The sequence below is a fragment of the Orbicella franksi genome, chromosome 7, assembly GCF_964199315.1.
Source record: "Orbicella franksi chromosome 7, jaOrbFran1.1, whole genome shotgun sequence".
In the NCBI taxonomy this organism is placed as follows: Eukaryota; Metazoa; Cnidaria; class Anthozoa; order Scleractinia; family Merulinidae; genus Orbicella; species Orbicella franksi.
In genome coordinates, this window is record NC_138151.1 from 21,783,661 (window position 1) to 21,806,894 (window position 23,234).

Here is a 23,234-nt window from a genome sequence, read left to right on the forward strand (position 1 = left end):
TTGTAAACTTTGTCAATAATTCATAGGCATATGTTTCAGATAACATAAATGTTATGTAAATGCTAGTACAGATCATGCACTCCAATATTAATTTTTAATACAGAATAGTCATTCTGTAATTTGTGTACAGAATTGGATGAAATGATTACATCATTTTATTGTTTTTAAAACTAAAAGGGAAAAAAGATTGTAGTTGAAACAATAGAAATGACATATTCATTTCAATGGTAATTTAACAGGAGTGTGCTGAACTCCCATAATATGGGCTTAAGCGTGGTAGGAAAATCTTCCCAGCACATTTGAAAAAAAACCTGCCAAATGCCATGAAGATGTACCAGCTTGGTACCAGTGTTCTAGCTAAGATTTTAGAGCAAGGGGTCACACCATTTAACTGGTGGGTCCCTAAAGATGGGCATTACCCACCTGGTGCAGTGGTCTTGTTGGAAGAGGAGAATCAGGGAGGGAGGGCTTTGGGGCACTCTGCTTGGAGGTCTGTCATGAGTCTTGAGAGCACTTAGGATTGACAAAAACACAAAAATCAGTTGAAATTATCAAATTACTAAATGATCAATTAGTGAAAATCAATTGACTATCAAATACATCAATTTTTGTGTGGTCACTTCTAATACATTTATCTTATTTACAGATGCCAAAGGTTACAGGTTAAGGCTCTTTCAGTTTGGTTCTTTGTAATGCTTATTATCAGAAATCCCAGTATTGCTGCTGGGCATTTTGCTCATTGTACTCCAAACAAATGTAAAAAATTAAACTGGTTCATATCTACATAGAAAAGAACTGTTGTACTCCTGTGTGCCCTTGGATAATCACTAAACAAACTTTTGTTAATATCAACTTTTTCTGTGCTATACACAAGGTGCAAGAACTTAGATGTTTCATTGACACTAAATGAGGTATTAGAGGAAACTGCTGTCTGTATTATTGCAGACGAGTTCACATTGAATTGTTTTATCTGAATTGATGCACGACGTTAGCAGTGCTTTTGCTCCAGTTAACATATGTAATTTATTTACTAAAACGTCCAGTGTCCATTCTTCTACTTCCAATAATTGTTACATTTAACCCTCAAGACTTGAAATACAAAAAAACCCGCCATTTCAAGAATTGGTGCTAAGCTATGGAATAGGATACCAAGCTCTCTGAGAGAACTACCAAAAAAATCATTCAAACTCGGTGTTCTGGAAGGCAAAGATTCCTTCATTGAGGTTCACAAGATCATTTCTAAATTAATTTGACAGTAGTAGTAGTATCAGTAGTAAAAAAAATTATCTATTGAATCTAATAACCCCTTACTTCTTTTCTCATTCTTTTCCCACTTTTTCTTTTTATTATTTTATTCACTTTTTCCTAACTTTCTATTTTTCTATTCATCAATAATAGAAAAAACAACATTTGTAGCTATTGATAGACTGGCCCATCTAGACTAGCACTAACTATCCACGGGCCAGTCCAACTGAAAAGTGTAAATTAAGAAATAAAGATTATTGATTGATTGATTTGCGTGGAACTCGATCAAAGACTCAACAATGTTTTGACTCCAAGGTTGGATTTAACCATTCTGACGTCAACCATCTTACTATGCAAACCTCAATATAACACAAGAAAATGGTGAGAGTGACTGTAAGTAAAAAGGAGGTTGTGTGGCCAGGTGACTTGGGAATGTTTCTCTTGTGGGCAGAAAGCAAAAGGAAATGGCCTCATGACTGGGCACCACTAGCAAACAGCCTTGTTTGTCTTCAGAATTACTAATTACTTCTGTAATTTCGTTCTTGATGTGGGATAGTTACCTTCCAATATTTCCTGTTTGGAAACTTCTCTCTTATTGTTTTAATACATTTAAGCAAGTATAGTTTCTATTTAATTTGCTGGGTCAAGAAGCTGTCACTATCAGGTCATTGACCAGAGACCTGTCTCTTATTTGGAACACTGTCAGTACAATCTCTGAAAGGGTAAGGTGGGGAAAGGGGTTTAAATCAGAAAATCTTCATTGAGAAGAGTATGGATATTTTCTGGAACAATATAATCCAGTCAGCATTCCTTGGCTGTCTTGGTTTCAAATCGCAAATTCAAATTTCAAAACTCAAGGTCTTTTCCTCCAGCAAGTCAAGTGAAATTGTTACTCAGAAGTGTGAATGCAATACAGGTTTGTTAGTTGTGACCCAAATTCTGGTATGCCACAAGGACTCCAAAAATATTTGAATTTCAGCTTACCCTTTGGGTAAGTAACTCTCATTGCTTGCCCAGGGCACTCCTTCCACTTTCCCAGGTTTTCAAAATCATGAACCCCTTCCTATGTTTACATAGTTATATTGTAACACTTCCAAAACAACTAACTTCTTCATTCTGCATTTATGGTGGTATTTGTGAAGTGGTTAACATGGATAAAAACTGTTGTAATCAGATTGTAGTGTGTACCCTTCATTGTTAGTCTGGTTATCAACTTTCCCAGTGCAATGTCAATGTGCTTTGTTAATTGACTGTTTCATTATCGCTTAGGACACCCATTGTTTCTTTTTAATTCTCATGAACTCTGAAGAAAAATGAGGAGCATGATTATTTTATACTGATGCACTTGGTGCTTAGCAAGGTCTAAATTAAACTAGCCAATTTTAATGCAAACAAATAAACTGTCCAACTCAACCTTCATATGAGCAAGAGCATATGGCACAATGACATGTCATTGTCTGACTTACATAAATTGCAGTACTACTAAGAATTTTATAGTTAGTCAGCGCTGTGATAACGGTGGTTACCAGAGTTTAAATACCGACATGTCTCTGTTTTTTTCCTGTTATTCAGTGTTGAACTGCAGAAGTGGCTCAAAAAATGGTCACATCGCAGGGATCAAAGTAACGGCCGGTCAACGGGCAATGTCCGGCCAGAATGGTGACTTTACCAGACAAAAACTTCACTCACCAGTCATGTTGACTGGTCATGTCATGTTCAGATGGTCAGGTTGTTCAGTCTTGAGTAAACAATTAAATCCTGAACTGTAAATCTTAGATTTTTAATCTCTTTTTTGCTGTGCTTGGTGACAGAGTGACAAGGAGATCAATCAAGACAATCTTTTAACATTATTGGGAGGTGATATAAATATATTGGAAAAGACATCTACTTGTAGGATCTTGTTAATCTTCTGCCTTGCAAGTTCAGCATGGAGATTAGGCCATTGCTCTATGATTCTTTGCTTCTCATTCTTTCAATCTTGAGGCATCTCTCTGGAATCATAGACAGCAAATAAGCTGTAGGACTCATGAAGGCCTAAGATGGAAGAAAAAACCCATCCTCTACAATGGTGCCTGTTTTTGTCAATTTCAATTTTGGGTTCTTTTTGGTACCACACTGGAGTGCCCCATCTTGATACCTTTGGCCCCTTTGAGGCCTTAGAGCATCAAACTGTGAAATACCAGCTTCCAGGCACACAAGAAGGTTTGTTATGCAGAATTGGTCTCTTTGAAAAGGCTTATTGAGGTCTGACAACACCTTCATTACATCAGTTGGAAAGTACCTAAATTCGACAAACTTCTTACTCTGTAGATGCTGAAGAACTCCTTTATCCTTTGTTCCATCATCTCCTTTGGTCTGTGATATATGGTGCAGGAGCATGATGATAGTTATGAAGTGGCTTTCTAAAGTGTGAATAGCCCTAAATTGGCTGGTTACCAACCTTGTCCTCTGTAAGTTTCTTTAATGAACAGAATCTTGGGCAAGAACAGCAGCAATTTCATTAGCTGCAGCAGGGTTTGAGCCAGAGTGCAAACATACAACATTTTCTCTCTTTCACAGGACATTTGTCCCTTAAAATTCAATAGCCAGGCCATAGATGTCCCCCAATATCAAAACTATTCTGTTGTGGTTGAAATGTATTGAACCTGCTACTGGTAGAGCCTGTTTTGCAAATTTACACACATAAAAAAACGGACAGTGTCATTTTAACACTCACTCACTCACTTACTCAATCCTCTTGGTGCCTTTGGGCGCATAAGGCCATTATGAGAGACCGCCACTGTTGCCTTTCTTTTGCTTTCTTCTCTTACAATCCTCAAGGAAATGCGTTCACCTGGACATGGTGAAATCTGACATGGCCGATGCAGTGCTACAAGTACCTTCTCTTCTTCACCTCAGAGCTTATGTGACATTTTAATGTCATGCTGAAAATAACAAAATCTCGTGGATCTTTTCCTGAAAATATTATGACAAAAAACATGTGGAAATCTTACTTGTCTTTTACTGGGATTGCAGAGCTCCTCTTCAGCTGGCGGGACAATGATGTCCCTGGTCGTCACTGCATCTTTTTAAGCACCAATTCAACTTAAGACCCTGGGCCTCCATGCTGCTGAGTGTGGCCAAGTTTCTCTGTTAGCACGATTCTTTGAAACGGGCAGAACAAAGTGACGTGTACTTAGAAGTAGGATCCTTAAAATTGTGTCTGTCTGTGGACGAATCAAACCCATTTACCTCTCTCAACTGGATGCTTGGGGAACTTAAACATTTGGAAGCCGGGAGTGAATGAACTGTTTTGACATCAGCAATGCAGTATCGGCCTTGTTGTGTCTTGCTTTCCTTTCTTTCCACCTCACTGAATTGATCTTGTGGCACCCAAATGATGTCAGTGGCTCTTGTCACGTGGTATTTTGACCATGCAATTCAACTACCATTTTTAAGGGTAAAATGGCACAAATTTGAAGGCTTGTAAAGTCGTCAGTGTTAACCCTAAACTTTTCAAACTTTGGAATCGTGTATTTCAAACGTTATATTTCACAAATACTCTTCATAGACACTTAAAGTTATTATCACTAAAGTTATAGACCAAAAAATTGTTCACTGTTGTTACCGTATCAAATGTTTAAATAATAACCCTTCTCTTATGTCCCAATCCTTTGGCAACATTCCAACTCTGTAAGGTAGAATTTGATAAAATAATAAGCCACAAATGTTGAATATTGTTGCAGAAAGCAGCAGATGCAAAAGGGCTTTCCCAAGTTACTCAAATTGTGACGCAAGGATAAAATCCTGTTTTTCTTCCATGAAAACATTATATCATCCCATTAGTTACTGCCAGAAAATAATACTTATTTGTACTAAAGGTGAATAAACAAGTGAGGACTACTTGTTTTGTGGCCCTCTGTGTTGTTAAGTGATTCTACTGTAAGGTACAGTGAACACATTACAAGTTCTTGTTGTTATTTCCTTGCTGTATTGGCAACTCCCCCTGCTTGCACTTTTCTGTATTTGTGTACTATTTCTCTTCCCAGAGCTGCTTTTTCTTTTTTTAAACATTTATTCATTTTATTTGCTCACCTACTCATAACTTAACAGTGTTTATGTGTACATTTATTAATAGAAATTTGTATGCTGCTGGATTGAGAATAAATCAAAGGATATAACAAACTTCCTTAGAGTGAAATAAACAAGATTGGTTAAAACAAGAAACAAAAAATTGCAAATATATATCGAGAGCTATATTTAGTCTGGGTTCTGCTAGAAGAGGCTTATGAAAGCAAAGAACTTTAACTCCCCCTTAACAATGTAAAAAGGTGGAACAAAGCAGACCATTATCAGGATCTAATGTCAGGGTTATGAGAAATTGAGGCCACTACACCTAGGGTGTCTGGGGTATGGCATGCTTCCTCAGAAAACTTTGAAATATGGAAGTTTAGAAATGCAATTTCCAACCTTCTGAACATCAAATTGTAAAATATCTATGATTATTTTTCTTACAACTACATCATCAAGTTTTGTCATCTTGTTTGAAAATCTGTATTGAGAGGAAGGTCATTTGTTTTTTCCATGCTTTCCATGGTCTGTTATTTAAAAAACTGTACACAACTTACAAAACTTTCAAAGAAAGTAATCTTGTGGTAAAATGGTGTCCATACTCAAAACTGGTTAGAAAAATGAACTGATACTTATCAAAGGTTCTTCAAAGGCAAAGTCTGAAAGATCATGACAAAGGAAAACAATTTTATATGCACTAAAACTATGTATACCATAATTCCATCCTAATGCTGAGAAAAAAGTACTCCTTTTACAATTAAGTATACTCTGCTATGCAATGTGTCTCTCTAATTGATAAGCGAAGTAAAACCCTAACATTGCTGCACTGTGTTGGATGAGTTACGTTAGTCAAATTCAGGGTCTAAATAGAAGTCAGAGACACATCCACTGTCAGGGAACTGAGAACTGGCCTACGTCCATGGAATTGGTTACTGACATTAGGTATTAAGCTTGTGACATACTTGGATAACTGCTAAAAATTCCCTCTCTGTTCTTGGCTAGTCGCCAGTGGTCTGTGCTGTGGCATCTTCTGTATAACTGATCTCTTAGAATCGTCACAACATGAAGTGCGTGTAGTATGGTTGCTTGCGCCTTGTTGCCTGCCAGAGATGAGTTTCAGTCTTTCCTGAACAGGGTCCAAATCAGCTTTGACATTTTTGATTGGAGTCTTTCCTGATGTTTCTGTCATTGAAAACATGACGGTTGTCAAATACAGAAGTACTAGCAAGTTTAGTAGTTTTTTTGGGGTTATCTTATACAAGATATGACAAGAAAAACTCAACAGCAAATGAAAGAAGAGAAGTAGAAGACACGATCACGAACTAAGACGAGAGAAGTAGGCAGAAAGTAAAGTAAGTGGCTTTAATCCCGAAGTAGGCAGTGATCAATCGCTGGGTTCCAATTTCCACTGAGAACCTTGTAATCTTTGTACTTCACTCAATGACTGAATAGTGTAAAGATTGTGCAAGTCTTCTTTGCTGGAGATTTTAATTTGCAAGCCTTCCAGAGATGTGGTGATAAAAATTTTGCCATCCATCATCCAAATGCTGAGCAATTCATTGTGTTCCTCAGTTTGTGTTGGTTGTGTTTATGAGATGATGTCTGTAGGCCATGAGATTTTCACACATAAATTATGGATATAGCTTCACTCGGTTCAAGAAGATGCTGGAAAGTCTGGAGAAATACCAGTTAAACATTCTTTAACCTGGATTTTGTTTTATAAACTAAGGATTTCCTTCATGACTAACAAATGTTACCATAATCATCTCACTGTGCTTGACCCACATGGGATGAGATTTTTGATATCTTCAGGGTGAACACTGACATTTAGAGCATTTGTCACCTTGAGCCCTGCCTCTTCTGTTCAAGAATATGCTTGGCATGGAATTCCATGCAGTTCCAAAGAGTTTTTAAGCAAATATTGTTCCAATTCATCTTGTTTACACCTCATGTTCTGGAGTTGGGAAACTGCGGCATCCAGTTCCTTCTTGAGCAAATCATTCTGAACCACTTCTTTTGTCAGTTGCTGCTGCTTAGTCTGAGCTGCTTAATACTCTCTGTGAAGGTTATTTTTAGCAAGTAATTGCCTAGATAGAAGAAGTTTCAGTAATTAGCAGTGCGTTGGTTGATGTCTGCTTTGTTTGAGATACTTGGCTTTATCCAGCTTACTTTAATACCTCTTCAATTCCTTGGAATACTGTTTGTGCTGGTGCAATAGCTCTTTACGCCAGCTTGGCAGTTCCTTTGTGGTTGATGCTTGCTTTAAATCATGCTCAGCTTCTAAAGTTTCTTGTTCTGATCAACTTATGTGATATGCACATTCCTCTTAGGGTGTGAAGACTCTTTGTGCATGTCTCAGCGTAGATTTAAAATCCAGTTACTTGTAAGTGAATGTAAAACATTGCACACAGCCAGATAACTTCAGGAAGGTCAAACGGTGGCAGAGAGGAACAAGAATGATGGTTGGCCTTTCAAATCATGTGACCTTTCCCCCAGCCCAAGGCTGTAGCAATGTACAAGAAGAACATTTTCACTTATTTTGTGTCACTTATCCAGTGGAAAGTTGCTCTAAGTGAAGAATCCTGTTTACAAAAGTAATATTGATCATATTAAAATGGAAATGAATCAGCAGCAAGAACTACAGTAGACCTAGAATAGGGTGCCGATAAGACTCCCCCCTCTTTGTGGGTCAGACAGTTACCTGCAAGCTCTTGATGAAAAATACAGATCAGATTTCTAATTTAATATATTTTTAAAAAGGTATATTAACTTACCCCGCTGCAAGCAATGTTAAGAAACTTCAAGAAAGTTTGCTAAGAACTGTAATTATGTTGCAATTACATTGCCAGCTTTACATACAGCTGAATACAGTCAGAGACTCTCAGTTGGTGGTCCAATTATAACATTGTGATGTGTTGGATGTTTCTGTAATGACCTTCTTGATAACTGTATACAATGCAGTAGATAACAAAACTTTTACAAACTTTTTATGGGCTTCATCTGGACCATACCAGAGCCCAGAGCCAAAACACCTTCCAGTATCCAAACCAATAGTTTGGTCTTGCCTCAAGAAATCTATACAGCTCTTGACGATAGCTCCAGTGAGTCTCACAAACAGCTGCAGTCCCATGGAAGGATCAAGCTTTGATTTTCATTTTTTCAAATTTATAAATCCTTGATTACTTGAAATTCTGTAATAGCAACTATTCCATTGGCGTGTAGGGTCTTTTTTTGTAATGCTCTCTCAATTATTTCATAGAGAGTGGTGACAATATCTGTATCTTTTTTTCTTGAAAATCCAAATCATGATGGATCCACAATCCTGCCATTTGTATCAGAAAGGTAAAAGAAATAAAATTCTGCGATCCCAGCTTTGAAAAACTGAAAGGAATCACTTGTGTTGAATTCTTGTGGTACCACCAAATTTTGCTTGGATCCAGTGACTGTCTGCAAATTTGATCAATGGAGGCGAAGGGAACATGGATTTGCTGTTATGCTCTAGTTTGTGCCATGTGTACTTTTGATCAAATTTTGTGCATGTACTTTTGATTCAATTTTGTGCAATGCATACAGTGAAGGCTCTTTTTTTGTAGTATAAACTGTTTTAACCAGCCATACTTTACTTTTTTTAACCAGCCATACATGGCTGATGATCTGGTTTACACCATTAAATTATTCTGTTAATTGCTATTTGGCTCATAAACTGCAAATGCCCACAAATTGTGCAGTAACGATAGATTTGTAATCTGATTAGCAGAAATGCAATGATGTCACTGGAAACCCATGTCCTGCTGGGAATTTCAGAGTCTCAGGAATCTTGTCATGCATTAGTATCTATGACAGTTTCCAACTATTTTCAAAGAAAACACTCAAGAAGCAGAAAATAAACAAGTTAGAAGCCTTTTCTTCAAGGAGTCTTTTTTTCCCAAGAGTAAAGAGTCACAACAAGATTCTAGAGGAGGTGGTTGTTGTGATGGAGAGTGTTTATATAAAGACTCTCAGATTTCAGTTCCAATGTAGTTTGAGCAGCTCATTCAAGAAATGGAAGTCAAGTTTGCCATTGCCCAAAGCATTTTAGTTTATATTTGATTATTTAAGTCCAAAAGCTTGGGTTATGCAATATTGGAGAGGGGAAAACAAACAGCAAAGGAGGCCTCTCAAGATCCCTTTCCTTTTGAGTCAGTTGCTGGTTATGTTAATGGGAGACCTGGTCCAGAAAGAAAGCTTTGACTTGAATGGGAATTGCTGTGGACTCTTTCAAAACTTAGGGTAGCTCTTAGTACTGTTTACTTGCAATCCAGATTCCAAGGGTCTGCTAACACTGTTGGTAGTGGTTTAATTATGTGTGTTAAGCTTATGTCTAAGAAACTCTCTGTTTCAATTGTGTGGCCTTGCTAGAAAGAAGCCAAGAAAACCCTTCCATTCTGTTTTAGGAAACTTTATCCCAAAGTCATAATTAACTGCTTTGAGTGTTTTACAGAAACTCCAAGTGGACTTGATTTAGCAACAATTCTTTGTAGCGAGTATAAACATACTACACTTTTAAAGTCCTGGTTTGATCATTTTTATGTCAGTACTTAACAAAATAATAATCAGAGAATAATGCCCTCTGTTACATGTATCTTCTGTTTGTTAGTGAAAGGGAACAAGAAAATGGGTAACAAATATCCACAGCCCCTTTATTTAAGAAAAGTGTGTCACATACGTTGCAAAATTTTGCGGTGGAAGTTACGTTCATTAGGTGAGTGACAAAATAGGCGTGCTGTTGTGCCATCTGTAACATCTATCAAAACCAACCTACTGTTACAATAACGATTCACTGGTGATAAATGGGGTGAATGTTAACTGGTAAACAGTTTTGTTATTTGAAAGTACATTATTTATTTTGAGAGTAGATGTTATGTACAAAGTTTTGAGAGAAAATTCAGAGTGTATTACACACAATATAGGTGTTGATGTAGCCAACATTCTGAAGATCTCAGCAATATATTATCTTTCAATAAAAAGCTATAAAACTAAAAAAATCTGGTATTGTAAGATAACTTTAGTAAATCAAAACTTCAGTGCAGCTCTGCATAAAAGAGACAACCCCAAAACAACGAATGAATTAATTAATGGGCACTTTCTTGATAATGTCATGTTCCACAATGTTAAGGGGGCATGCCTCACAGTTCAACTGGATCAAAGAAAATACGGCTGGCATGAAGATTGTTAATGTTATTCCTGTTTGTCCAGTGGAAAGTGCCCCCAGTCATTCTTGGGCAAAATCTTAAAAGTAACGTAACCATCAGATTTCAGTGCAGACCCTGCCAATGTAAAAGTGGTTGATTTTAGGCACTGTAGTACTCATCAATCTACACGACCTTGAAAGGAATGGAAATAGGGAATTGCTGTGTAGCTCTAGCAGCATGTGACATCTAATGCCAAGGATGGAATCTCCTCTGGGAGCAACCTTGGGGCCTGGTTCTGAAGGCTTCTTGCGTTTATGCATGCAAATATGGTCAGTCATTTGTTTGGCAGGGAATGTCAGTGGGGTTGTGAACTTTTTTTTGTTATCAGGAAGATCATTTTTTGGTAGCTGTGTGCAACCTTATTTCAAGAAGCTGGTTGGCATGCTCTCATAGGCTACAGTGCACTTCTCTCTGGGTTCAACTTCAAGAAGAAATCAATGCTTGCTGGTATCAATGTTGCAAGGCACTAGAATGATGTCTTGGTCTTGAATTGTCCATCGTTTTAGCTTTTTAAAGCTATTTCTCATGACGGTTATAAGGCAATATTTGGTTTTACTGCTGGCACTGTGAAGCATCTTTGACATAGGGATGTGACATCTGCACTGCAATTTGTTGCCTCATTAATTCAGTGAGAAATAATGGTTCAAGGTTAAATTAACAATGCACACTTTTGTTACTTATAAATGTGGCTTATAGAGTCCTCTAGAATGTTAAAAATTCTTAGAAATTTTTGGTTATGAAGACATTACTAACAGTGGTTGATTTTCCTGTAACATCTATGATGTTTCTTTGCATGGAATGTTAATGGGTTCATGAAGGGTAAACTCCTAATGGCCTAAGTCTCAGTTTTGTCCTATTTTGTTGAAGTGTTTTATAAAAAAATTCAAATACTTCACACTTGGTAAGGGCCTGTTCGCACTATGATGAAAAATAGCATTTAGTGCTTGCAAAAAAAAAAATGAAAATTTTGTTACCACCAATTTTCCACATTTGTAATCCTTTTTTTGTTTTTTATTATAACCACACAGAAAGGAGACTACTTACAATATCATACTTACATTAACTTCATTAAGGATATTCTCTATGTACATTGCATTACAATATTAACAGTTAATATTTATGCAACTTACATTGTTTTGCTTACACTACTTGCAATGTGATACTTACTACAAACAGACACATATCACATCATTTGCAAAAATTATAAACTTACTCAGAAAATATTAACAATTACAAAAGACAAAGTAGCTAAATTATGAGTGGGATAGATAAGAGTAAAAGCTTGACAAGGAACCTAAAGGTACAGCTTTTAGCAACCTTGATTTTTAGAGGCTTAAAGTGCACCTAACCCCCAAATTTTTTTTTCGCTAAAACGAATCTAGACTTTATTCGAAGCATTTGGGCAAAGAAATTTTTGAATTTGGTTGAATCCTCGATTTTCTATGCCCTTTCAAAGTCGCGCTTGAAGGTTTCACAACCGCGTTTTAGGGAGTCTGGGGCGGCGGTACCTGATGACGTCTACCCAGGAACCAAACACAATGGCGCCTCAGTCAACTCTCTGTATTTGCTCGAGAAAATGGAACACAAAACTAATCGTTCCGATGTATTTTGGGACTAAAACGTCCAAGTTTTGTCTCAGAATCATTTCTTTTTCGTCACTGGAGTCAGAGTTAAGTTTCGATTCGGAAGACTCCGAAATAAACTTCGATCGAGCGTGTTCGACAACTGTGAACTCACTGCTTAGAGCTTTGAGAGCAATTTACAATATTTCAAGCGACGAAGGGGAAGACTTCTTTGCGGACGAGTTGCTTGTATATTAGGAATGGAAAGCTAGATACGAAGTGGAGGAGCAGGCAAACGAAAAGCAGGAAAGAAAACTCAAGGACTGCTTTGGATGGTAATTTCGTCAACTAAACATAAGATTCCCACGCGTGTTTATAGCCCGTTTACATTTGTCCTTAGCGAGAATGTATTTTATCAAGGTGTGATTGTTCTGTTAAATCCAGCTTGTGTTTTACTTTCAGTTGAATGCTTCATGTTTATAAGAGCGACGTACGTGTTGCAGTTTTCGAGACTTGATGACCTCCAAAACATTGGCTTCGATCGATTGAAAATCGTATTGTTTGGACCTGTATTTTTGAAGCTGCGGGAAGCAAGGTGGAAGGAAACATTTCATACAATTACCAATTTCACATTGTCACACGTTTTAAGTCGTAACTCCAAATAACCAATGTAAATTGTTCTCAAAGTTTGCAGCGAAATTCGTCGGATAAGCAAAAAGGATGTGTTCCCTAAGCGGTCCGCACATGTTACGCGGTCATATTTTCGACGCTATATCACAGAATCTTTGTCGCACTGCTGATTTCCAAACCTTTGAAAAACTCTGTGAGTCTAACAATTTTGTTATCATGTAATTCTAAAGGATTAATCTTCGACTTTTATCTAAATCGAAAGAGAAATAAGTGTTGGTTAGCGGCGTACAGTTGCGATCTATTTACATATCAGTATAACGCTTCTTGATCATGATTGGATCACACAACTTTGTATGTTACAAATACTGCGGGATTGGAAGATATAGGTTGTAGGTAGTATTTCTACAAATTGCTGGTTAGCTTTAAGCAGAAAATTTATGAAAATAGCGTTCGAAAGTCTGCGGAACAAATTCCAGTGAGAGTTCTTCAATGGTTCTCACAGATTCAGTTCGCTTGTTTCGGTTCGACAAAATCAACCATCGTTTACGTCTTTGTTGCACCATTAGCCGATCATCGTCAGTTAATTGTACAGTATATCTTTCTTTAAATCTGGAATATTGCTGCAACAGCCGATAGCACCTCTGGAAGGCGTTTCTGCGCACTTTTCGAATGTGTATTGCACCGTCCTGAAGGAAATGAGAGGACGTGAGATATCCAACCTTCCTGGGTAGACGTCACAAGAGCCGCTAGACCCATTCTCCTCAAACTCGGTCGTGAAACAAAATGGCGGTGTTTTGGAGCTACTTTCGAGATTTCGTCGGGGCACAGAAAATCGAGGATTTAACGGAATCCAAAAATTTTTTCGCAGAACTATTTCAAATAACAAGGAGATTCGTTTTAGCGAAAAAAATTTTTGGGGTTAGGTGCACTTTAAGATCAGGATAAGGAGAGTAAAATATAGCCTGGAGCAGGCTCACATTTGGAGCCTGCCTGCAGACTATCTAGCAATTATAGTGCATGAGGTATTTTGTGCCATGTCTGCTGAAATTTATTCTGAGAATTGGTCACGATATATATTTGTTTTTCAATTTCTAAGTTATATTTCAGCTGTTGTGCATATTCTCTGATAGATGGAGAGATGTTCTGAAATTTACAGCAATATAATACCTTGTGAGGAGCAAACAGTGGCTTACTAAAATATCATCTTTCTGTCCTTTAAAACCTAAACATTCAGAGCTATCCAAAACGTGTGAGGCTGGTATCAAATGGATTGAAATGAAAAAAACAATTAACCCCTCCCCAAAAGGATAGATGGAAAGAAAGGAATTTGTAGACATATGTCTGTGGAGAAATTTGAACCGGAAGTTCCTTATCTTAGTATTAAGCGTACACAACCTTGGTAGTAAATAAATCGACCTCCAGCTCAAATCCTCCACCACTTCAAGGCCACAGTCCTTTACCCATTTTTCTTGACTCTTTTGGGGGCTAGTAGAATTTTTTTAATAAGAATTTTATATGCTAAGTTAATGGGCTTGGTTGCTGCAATCAGTTTTTGTGTCGAAAACCCCTGATCTTTTTCATCTTGCGTCTTCAATTTGAAAGACTTCATAGCGTTCCTTATGACTGAGGTCACTCCGTAAAATCCAGGGAAAGAGGCAGATAAGCCATATTTCTCTCTAAAGACTCTAAGTTATGACTGTAAAATCATCGTTAACAAGATCTTTGATATTTTTTACACCAGCTGCGGCCCAGTGCTTGTAGAAAAAAGGCCCATTAACAATTCAGACTAATGAGTTATTCCATCATACTGTTGAAAACAAAAGATATGACAGGCCTACACGGACTCCCCTTGTGAATTGCAATAGCAATGCATTTCAGCCTTCAATTAAATTTTTGCTCTAATGAGCGTATCTTTTAGAGATTTGCCTCTCTTATATGATATAATCAGAGGTTTAGTATAGATGCTTTTTCGTAAGCATCACTTTGTTTGTCCTCCTCCATGTGTTCTTCGGTGTTCGTTGGAGGACAGTAAGAAGGTGTTTTTGTGGCTGTGTAATCGACATCCTTGTCACCAGATGTACTTGGTCCGAGATATAGCAGTAATTCGTTGTCTGACATCATAGTTGCTTCAGCAGGACTGCTTGGTTTTGATTCTTCACAAATCTCTTCAGCTGCTGTTTGAGGTGTGACAACTTTAAATTCAATGTCACTCAGGGAAAGGTAGAGAAGTTTCTCAATTCCGTTCCTGCTCGAATAGTTGTTTGGTGATCTTTTTACACCAGGATAGTCTGTGATTAGGATCAAAGTTGTAGCTTTCCAACTGGTCCTCCCTGAAGCAAGAGGGCCAATGAGGTGTAAGGGATTTTGGATCCGGTCGATTGAGAAGTTAGAGAGTGTTTCTTTGTAAGGCTTCCCAAATGGAAGTGAGATCGCCCAAGAGTACTATAATATACTTTTATGCTGTGTTGTGTATTATACTCAGTTGAGGACAAGGCCTCGGGTGTTTTTAAGCACTGTAATTTGCGTACTATACTCTTGTTTTGTACATGTGTACAAATTATGTACATTTGAGTGGTTTCACGCAGGGATGGGACGCTGAATGGAAAATTTCACTGTTGAAGCAAAAGATATGACAGGCCTACACAGACTCCCCTCATGAATTGTGATAGCGATGCATTTTAGCCTTCAATTAAATTTTCGCTCTAACGAGCATATCTTTTAGAGATTTGCCTCTCTTATATGAGATAATCGGAGGTTTAGTATAGATGCTTTTCCATAAGCATCATTTTGTTTGTCCTCTGCCATGTGTTCTTCAGTGTCCGTTGGAGGACAGTAAGAAGGTGTTTTTGGGGCTGTGTAATCAACATCCTCGTCACCAGATGCACTTGGTCCGAGATATAGCAGTAATTTGTTGTCTGACATCATAGTTGCTTCAGCAGGACCACTCTGTTTCGATTCTTCACGAATCTCTTCAGCTGCTGTCTGAGGCAAGACAACTGTCAATTCAATGTTACTCAGGGAAAGGTAGAGAAGTTTCTCAATTCCGTTCCTGCTCTAATAGTTGTTTGGTGATCTTTTTATACCAGGATAGTCTGTGGTTAGGATTGAAGTTGTAGCTTTCCTATTGGTCCTTCTCCTCGCTTTGGATCTGATTATGGCTCCTTTTGTTTTCTATTTAATGTTCTCTAATTCCCTTTTCTTCACCCTCAATTGTTCAGCACAAACTTCTTTGTCGTCGTTTATACAGCTCTCAAGTTGCCTTTCAAGAGCGGCTATATCATTTTCAATATCAGCTTCCTTGGTCTTTTCTTTGTTTTCACCTGTGACTATTTGATTGAAGTGTTTCTAATGTGAAGCTTAATCATTTCCCATAACAACACTTTGTCTACTGTTTCATCACTTTCATACTGATTGACTGTTTCAAGAATTGTAGATTTAATATTGTTTATGTAGTCCATTTTCCCCAAAAGTGATGAGTTTAATTTCCAAAGGTCTGGTCCTCTGGGATGGATCTGGTAATTAATAGCGATGTTGCACAAAGAATGGTCTGTTTTATAGCTGGGAGGGATGTCCGCTTTCAAAATTCTTCCGGCGAGACTTACATTTACAAGGAAAAAATCCAATCGACAATGTATTTCAGGCTTGTTTTGTGTTCATGTGTATCTTCTCCCCTCTGGGTATAAGTCCCGCCATATATTGGTCAGATCAAGATTATCCCAAATATTTTGAATCACTTTCAAGGAGTTTCGGTGCGTTGTTGATTTCCCGCCTTTTTGTCCTTCGTGACATCCCTAACAAGATTAAAATCTCCCCCAAGAAGAATTTGCTCACACCTAAACATTATCATTTGTTCATGTGCACTTTGGAAGAAAATGGGGTCGTCTTTGTTAGGAGCATAAATATAACAGATTGTTAAGATTAGCTCACCGACTTCTAAATCAATAATAATACACCTTCCTTCCTTATCACATATTTGCCTCAAAACCTTAAAGGTAAAGTTTTTATTTAACAGGATAGCGACACCTGCTTTGTTACTTGCAATGCCACTGAAAAAAGCCATAGCCTCATTCAGCAACCCAAGTCTCAAAGGACCTTTCAGTACAATAAACCTGTTGCAGCAGCGTGCAAATAGAAAACTTTTTCTTAGCCACTGAAAAATTTCTCTTCTTTTTCATTGTTGCCCAAGCCTCATATGCTTAGGGATGAAATAGTTATGTTAGACATTGAAAGCTCTACTGAAACTTAAATGAATTAGTTGGGTTTCATACATGATAGATTTTCCCACAGATAAACTGTACACCAAAATAGGGGCAAAAAATATAAACATGACTAAACAAACATACATCTATAGCAACAATTACATTAACCCTAAAAGTCATACTTTTTTTGAGGTCTCCAACAAGCCAAAGCACGTCTTGCAGTGAAGAAATGTTGAGTCTCTTGTCAGAAGATTATTCTTGTTACTCATGCGCAGTATGGCTCATGAGTTATAAAATGGGCTCTGTTTCTCTGTTTTGGTGTCACATTTGTGCATGCAAATTTATGCATGCATACATTTATCACGCTCTTTAGAGCTCCGTCTGCCATATTGGATTCCTCAAGAAGGTGCCATTTTTTCGCAAACATTGTGCTTTTTCCCCAGTTTGATAGGGTGTGAAAGGACCTATCAGTACTTTAGTTCGTTCTTAAGATTCTGAACTGGCCTGTGAGCATGCATGAACAGCAAGAAAGTGTTTCTTGAGAGGTGAGCCATTGTTTAGGTTGATCGCCATCTCACAATATGACAAGTCTCAAATCTATTTGGGTTTTGGAGATTCAAGGATATATTACAAAGAATCATTAACCACGGTTTTATTATTTATTATTATTTTTTTTGGTCGGTGACCAGACCCAAACTTCCTCTTGGCCAAATTTTGAATCACGCAACCTGTGATGTTTATTCGCCAAAAGCTGTTGAAACATTAATACAAGGACAATGTTATGGATATTTTCTTCATTATTTGCGTGTAAAATATGTTTTCTTTTAGTTTTATCAAAGTGTTGGATTCAAAGGGAAATAGTAAATACGCTAAAAATGCTAAAAAAGGTATTACATCAGCCATGGAATGCGCTGACGTTGCAGCTTTCATTTTCGCTATGTGACAAATAAAACCTTGTTTACTTTGCATGTTTATTTCGCAGAAGCGATGGTCATTAATTTATTTGCAACTTTGCAAGTATTTCTTGTGGGTTTCGGCAAATGAAGCGAATTCTTTGCCTGTTTCATCGCAGCAAGTTAAAAGATTTCAGGAAAAATTAAATATTTGCTGAGGTAAACAAGAACTTGCCAGAACTTGCAACATTTAAGTCAAGTGCTAGGGGAAAAAACACAACCGTTCTAAAATTAGCCGTGGATAGCGTAAACCCTCTGATTGTGTGACTTGCGTGACTACTTCAAAGCACAAACAAATAGCGTCTTGCACTATTACTAAAAATAGATTTTGTCACATGAGATCCCATGAGACCCCCCGCACAGACCTAATTATTCATTATCCATGAATAATTAGGGTTAAGAGACAGGAATTTCATTTTAACCTGAATTTCATTTAGAGGAAATTAAGAATAACAAAATTTACAATCACCATTTACCCTTTTCATCAAACAGTGTTCCTCACCAAGCCCTATCCCCACCAACAGAACATCAACATGCTGCCACTGAACAATTATCAAATTGAAAATAGATGCTAAAATATGAATGGCAGCCCAGGAACCAAGCAAAAATATGTGTTAACAGCAATCCTCATACATTTTAACCATTAAAGCCCAAATATCCACATATAAATTCTCCTTACTGATGTACATACATTTTTTATGGTATTAGCCGTAATGGGTAATCATTTTATAAATTCTCATCAGCATCTCTTTGGATTAAGTATCATACTATGAGAAGAACTTGTATGTTGGTCATTCTTGGCACTCAAAGAGTTTTAAGAACAAAGTTCTTAGTCTATAGCACTTATCTTTCCTTTAGTTAGAAAAATCGTTACATTACTCTTCTGCTGATAATGCACAAGTATTGCAGTTAAAGATTTCAAAACTAAACAAACATAGCGAGTTGGTAGTATTAGTACACATGCTTTTTTACCTAATTTACAGTAGACCCAAAAAGAAATACTGTAAGCTCATGGGGAATTCTAAGTTTTTTTTCTTATGTACAGTCATCATGAAATAGCTTGATATTTCATTATGGTTTGAGTTCATGAAAAGGAACATTTGGGATTATATTTTTCCATTTACCTAACTACAATATACTAAAAAGCTTAATGAAAATCCCAGTGGCTCATGAAACATAGCTGGAGAAACCTGGATTCCAGAGCCCTTCCTTGTAGATTCTTGCAGCCCATCATACATGTACCAGTTATTCTCAAAATAAACAATACAGATATAGTGGCCACCATTCCAAAGTGTTACTCCATACAGTTTAAAACTTTTCCCAAATACTGCAACTGAAAGTGGTGTATTTGACAGTTTAAGATAACCTCCTCTGCTCAGTAGGTCAACAGAAAACACAAATGATTTTTAATTCAACATTGAACGAGAGCTGCTCACCCTCACACCCGCACAATGCCATGACATGTTTGCATTGCCATTTTCATCTATTGTGACATCCTCGCTGAAGGGGGTTCCTTCTGAAGGCTGGCTTCCAAATTTCCTTCCACAGTTAGAATCTGGTGGTTGCAGCCAGTCATAAAGGGCATCCAGAAATGCATTGTTATTGATGTGCTGGGAGGGTTGTGGCAGTATTACTGACAAAGATTGGACTGTGTGTACTTGCAATGGGCAAGTATTTAGGCAGCAAGTTGATGTGATGATGCTTGTCAGGTAGGGACGGAGGAGCATCAAGAAGAAATCCCCTTCATTACCATACAAATCCAGGGTACCAGCCACAACTGGAAATGCGAAAAGGAAAAATTGCCATATTGATCATTTATATCATATTGATTATCCTTTTTTTTGCTTATTATCATGACTATAAACATTTTAACATAATAAGACTTCTGAACAAACACCCATGTTTGTTGTTAAATTATCAGTAGTAATATACACTTGTTTGGGCCGTAACCAATCAGGAGCCAGGGATTATACCATGTGACCAGGGTTTTCCCATACATTCTCTTAAATTGTAAAGATCCAAGATGGCGCCGAGGTAGGTAAAACATGGCGCCCGTGACGTCACAGGTCACGTGCATGCCCAAATAAGGAGATAGACCGGAAGTGAGTTTCAAAATTGATTTTTATTGATGACAGGAAGTAAAAATTACATTTGTGTGTATCCGTATGGAAACGACATGAAAGTGTTCGTGTCAACGACGCGTTTGTCGAAGACGAGTCTGTAGCGTTTAGTCCGTGTGATGACTTTGAGATGTTTGGTGGCTGGGTTTCTCCAGAAGAAGTTGGGGTTGACGACATTGATGTTGCGTCGTCGATCGAGAGGTTGTGTGAGTTCGTCGAGTAGATTTTGTCTCATGACGTCATAATTGAGTTGGCGGGATCCTCGTACATTGAGTGAGAAGCCTCGGACTTTGCAGCAGACTTTACCTTGGTGGGTTCTGTAACCGTAATTTTTGGGTCCAGCGGCAGTGAAATTGACGATGAAATCGCCGTCGTCGAGTTCGTTGGTCATCTCTCCCAGGTAATCGCCTAGCGGGACATCGGCTTGACCTGGTTTGCGAGTAGATGACGGAGTCGGTGTCAAAGTAGAGAACTTGTTGTTTTAACACTTCCAGGTAGCTGTATAATTTGAGACGTGCCCAGCAGGTGGTGAAAGCGGCGACGAAGATGTTGACTCGTCCGTTGTCGGGTTGATTGGCTTTGAGTTCGGTGTGGACGACTTCTAGGGCTTCGTCGTTGGCGATTCTGACTTGTCGTATGTCGTTGGGGGGATTGGAAACGAGTTCGAAGAGTTGCGCGGCATTGTAGACGACTTGGGTGGTGGGTTTGTGTAGGTTTTCGCCGAACTTGCCCCAGAAGGAGTTGAGCATGAGTTTGGCGGTGGCTTTGCGTCCGGGGTTTTTCTGGATCATGGTCGGATCGAGAGCGATGCCTTCTTTCTGTTGGTATTGTTGCACGTACCGTGCCTTGTCTTCGGGGGTGTGACACCAGTTCGGGTAGCCAGCGGATTCCTGTCTAATTTTTAGCCAGGTGTTCACGTAACTGGCGAAGAGTCCTTTACGGCGTTGTTCTGGTGGGAAATGGTGGACTTCGTGTATTTTGTTGAGCGTGTATCCCATGGCAACAGCTTTCTGGATTTCGGGTGTGCACCAGGTCCCTCGTAGCGTGCGTTGCTCGGCCGTGTGAGGGCAGCAAGGCGATTTCTCTAGGAGGGGTTTGGTCATTTCGTGTTCCACACACGATCGGCAGAGTGGGAAGGTGAGTTTACCCCCATGTCGAAAGGGTATAACGGGATGGTAAAGTTCGTGAGGTGGTAGTATGTCTACTTTGGCCATGCCGAAGTAGTGGTGTATGTCTTGATCTTGTGGGTTGACAATGACTTGCGGGTGTCCTACTGGGTATTCGCCTTCCTTGTTGGCCCAGGGGTAGAGCGACGTCACGTCGACGTACTTGGTTTGTTCTCCTTGGGCCACGTCGGTCACGTGATGCAGTTTGATGGCGTTCGTGCACCCTCCGAAGAAGGCTTCTCTGGGTTGGAGCGGTTCGACGATTTCGAACGTGTCTAGAAACTGGCGGAGATCAGGGTCGGTTTTGACCTCCATGTCCCAGTCGCATTCCCACTTGACGCAGAGCTGGTAGCCTTGGCGACTGAGAAGGTCGTGTTTGCGTAGTGTGGATTCGTAGACTTCGCGTAGGGTGCGATCGTTGTGACAGATGGGATATCGGTCGCGTTTGATCGGGAAACAGCGAGGACATCCGTGCCATAGACATCCGTGGAATTCGTAGACGGTTCGAGTGGTTGGATCGTATCCGTCCACGAGATGATTGGCTAGTCGGACTTCGCCTCCGTTTTGCACGGTACGGATACGATCGCCTTGGTCGGGGTGTTGTAACAGGTGTTCTTGCCAGGCTAGCCATTTCAGGGCTTTGACGGACTGATTGGATCGTGCGCCGTGCCATCCTCGAGGGGGTCTGGAGGCGATGGTGTTGAGCGGGACGAGTTTCTTGTGCCAGAATCAGTTGCAGGCGGAGGCGATGGTGACGCATTTCTCCATGGGGTCAAAGTCCGCTTTTTGTTTGAATTCTTGCCGGAACTTTTGACAGCCTGCTTTGAGGAGTTTGACGTCCGACTCGCAGTAGGCTTCCATTTCTTGGCGTAAGACGAAATGGTAGTTATCATTGACTTTCTCTTGGTACCAGTGTTCGAATTCGGCTTTCTTTTTGGCGGACATACCGTCGGGATCGTACATGTCTCGCGGCGGCATGGGTCCTTCGTACTCCTGATTGTCTAGGGTGTTGAATTTGTGCGGGAAGAATCCTTTGCACAGTTCGTGGATTCCGAAGGTGGCGGGAAAGTTGGCCAGCGGGAACGGGAGAAAGCATAGGGAATCTTTGAAAGTCAGTCTGTCGGATTTTAGGGACAGTATCTTGGTGCCTACGGTGATTTGGTCTGTGACTTCTCGATGCGTGGCGTAACAGTGTTGTAAGATGAACATCCTGTCGTAGCCTTTGAGATTGTGAAAGAGGACGATGACGTTCCGATCGTCTCTGTCCACGTCGACGGCGAGGGATTCGAGGTGGTCGAACATGTCGGCGGTGCAGTTGGGATCGTAGAAGGAGCAGAATTGATCCTCTTCATCGTCTTCCAGGCAGAGTAGAATGGGTGTCTGATTCCCTTCGGCGTCGGTGATGGCTTCGTAGTCGCAGTATACTTGAAGGGGAGGATCTCAGTCCACCAGGACTCGCGTGTCTGGATCACCGGGTTCGGGTTCTTCGAAGGGGCGACCTTTGACTTCGTCGCGCGACACGCGTTTCTTTTTGGGCTCGTCTTCGTCTTCGGGGATGCGTTGGATGTAACATTGGTGTGTCAACAGAAAGACTTTCTTTTCGCAGATGTGGCATTCGCACCATCCGCACTTGTGATCGGAGGTACGACGGTCACCTCCTCGTCCTGTCCTGTGTTTTGGTTCGTAGATGTGACAACAGTAAGGACACTTTTTGTAAGTGTCGCAGATGGATGGGATGTTGAGGCTCCTCCGTTGCAAGTGGTAGTTGTAGCATTGGGCTCCGAAGAATTTTCTGTGGCACAATCGGCAGATGGAGGTGGGTGCAGGAAACTTGCCTCGTGCTAGAGGTCGTTTTTTTTCGATGAAATTGGGGCAATCCTTTTGTTTGCAGGCGGGACACCATTTACCGTGGCAGGAATGATTTTTAAAGTCGTCGTGATCGTAGCCTCGATTGCATTCGTCGCAGAAGTAGGATTTGCTTAGGAACCCGCTGAACGAGTTACATCCGTCGTAGTGACTGTCTTCTTTGATGAGACGAATGATCTTGTCCGAGGGTTTGGGTCCCGCGTAGATGAGCA

The 23,234-nt window shown here is 39.5% G+C and overlaps 1 protein-coding gene and 1 long non-coding RNA gene across 2 annotated transcripts in view; one reads left to right on the forward strand and one right to left on the reverse strand.

Annotated features, from left to right (window-relative positions):
• The window catches only part of LOC145492486 (tyrosine-protein kinase receptor Tie-1-like), a 74,786-nt gene that overhangs the window by 17,456 nt on the left and 34,096 nt on the right, over positions 1 to 23,234 (forward strand). The window lies entirely within an intron of this gene.
• LOC145492574 (uncharacterized) overlaps positions 13 to 23,234 on the reverse strand; it is a 47,595-nt gene continuing 24,373 nt past the window's right edge. Inside the window, exons 2-3 of the long non-coding RNA XR_014050032.1 lie at positions 13,648 to 18,179; positions 13 to 11,858 (exon numbers count right to left, since the gene is read on the reverse strand). This is a non-coding gene — a long non-coding RNA (uncharacterized LOC145492574). The remainder of the gene's footprint in view (positions 11,859 to 13,647; positions 18,180 to 23,234) is intronic.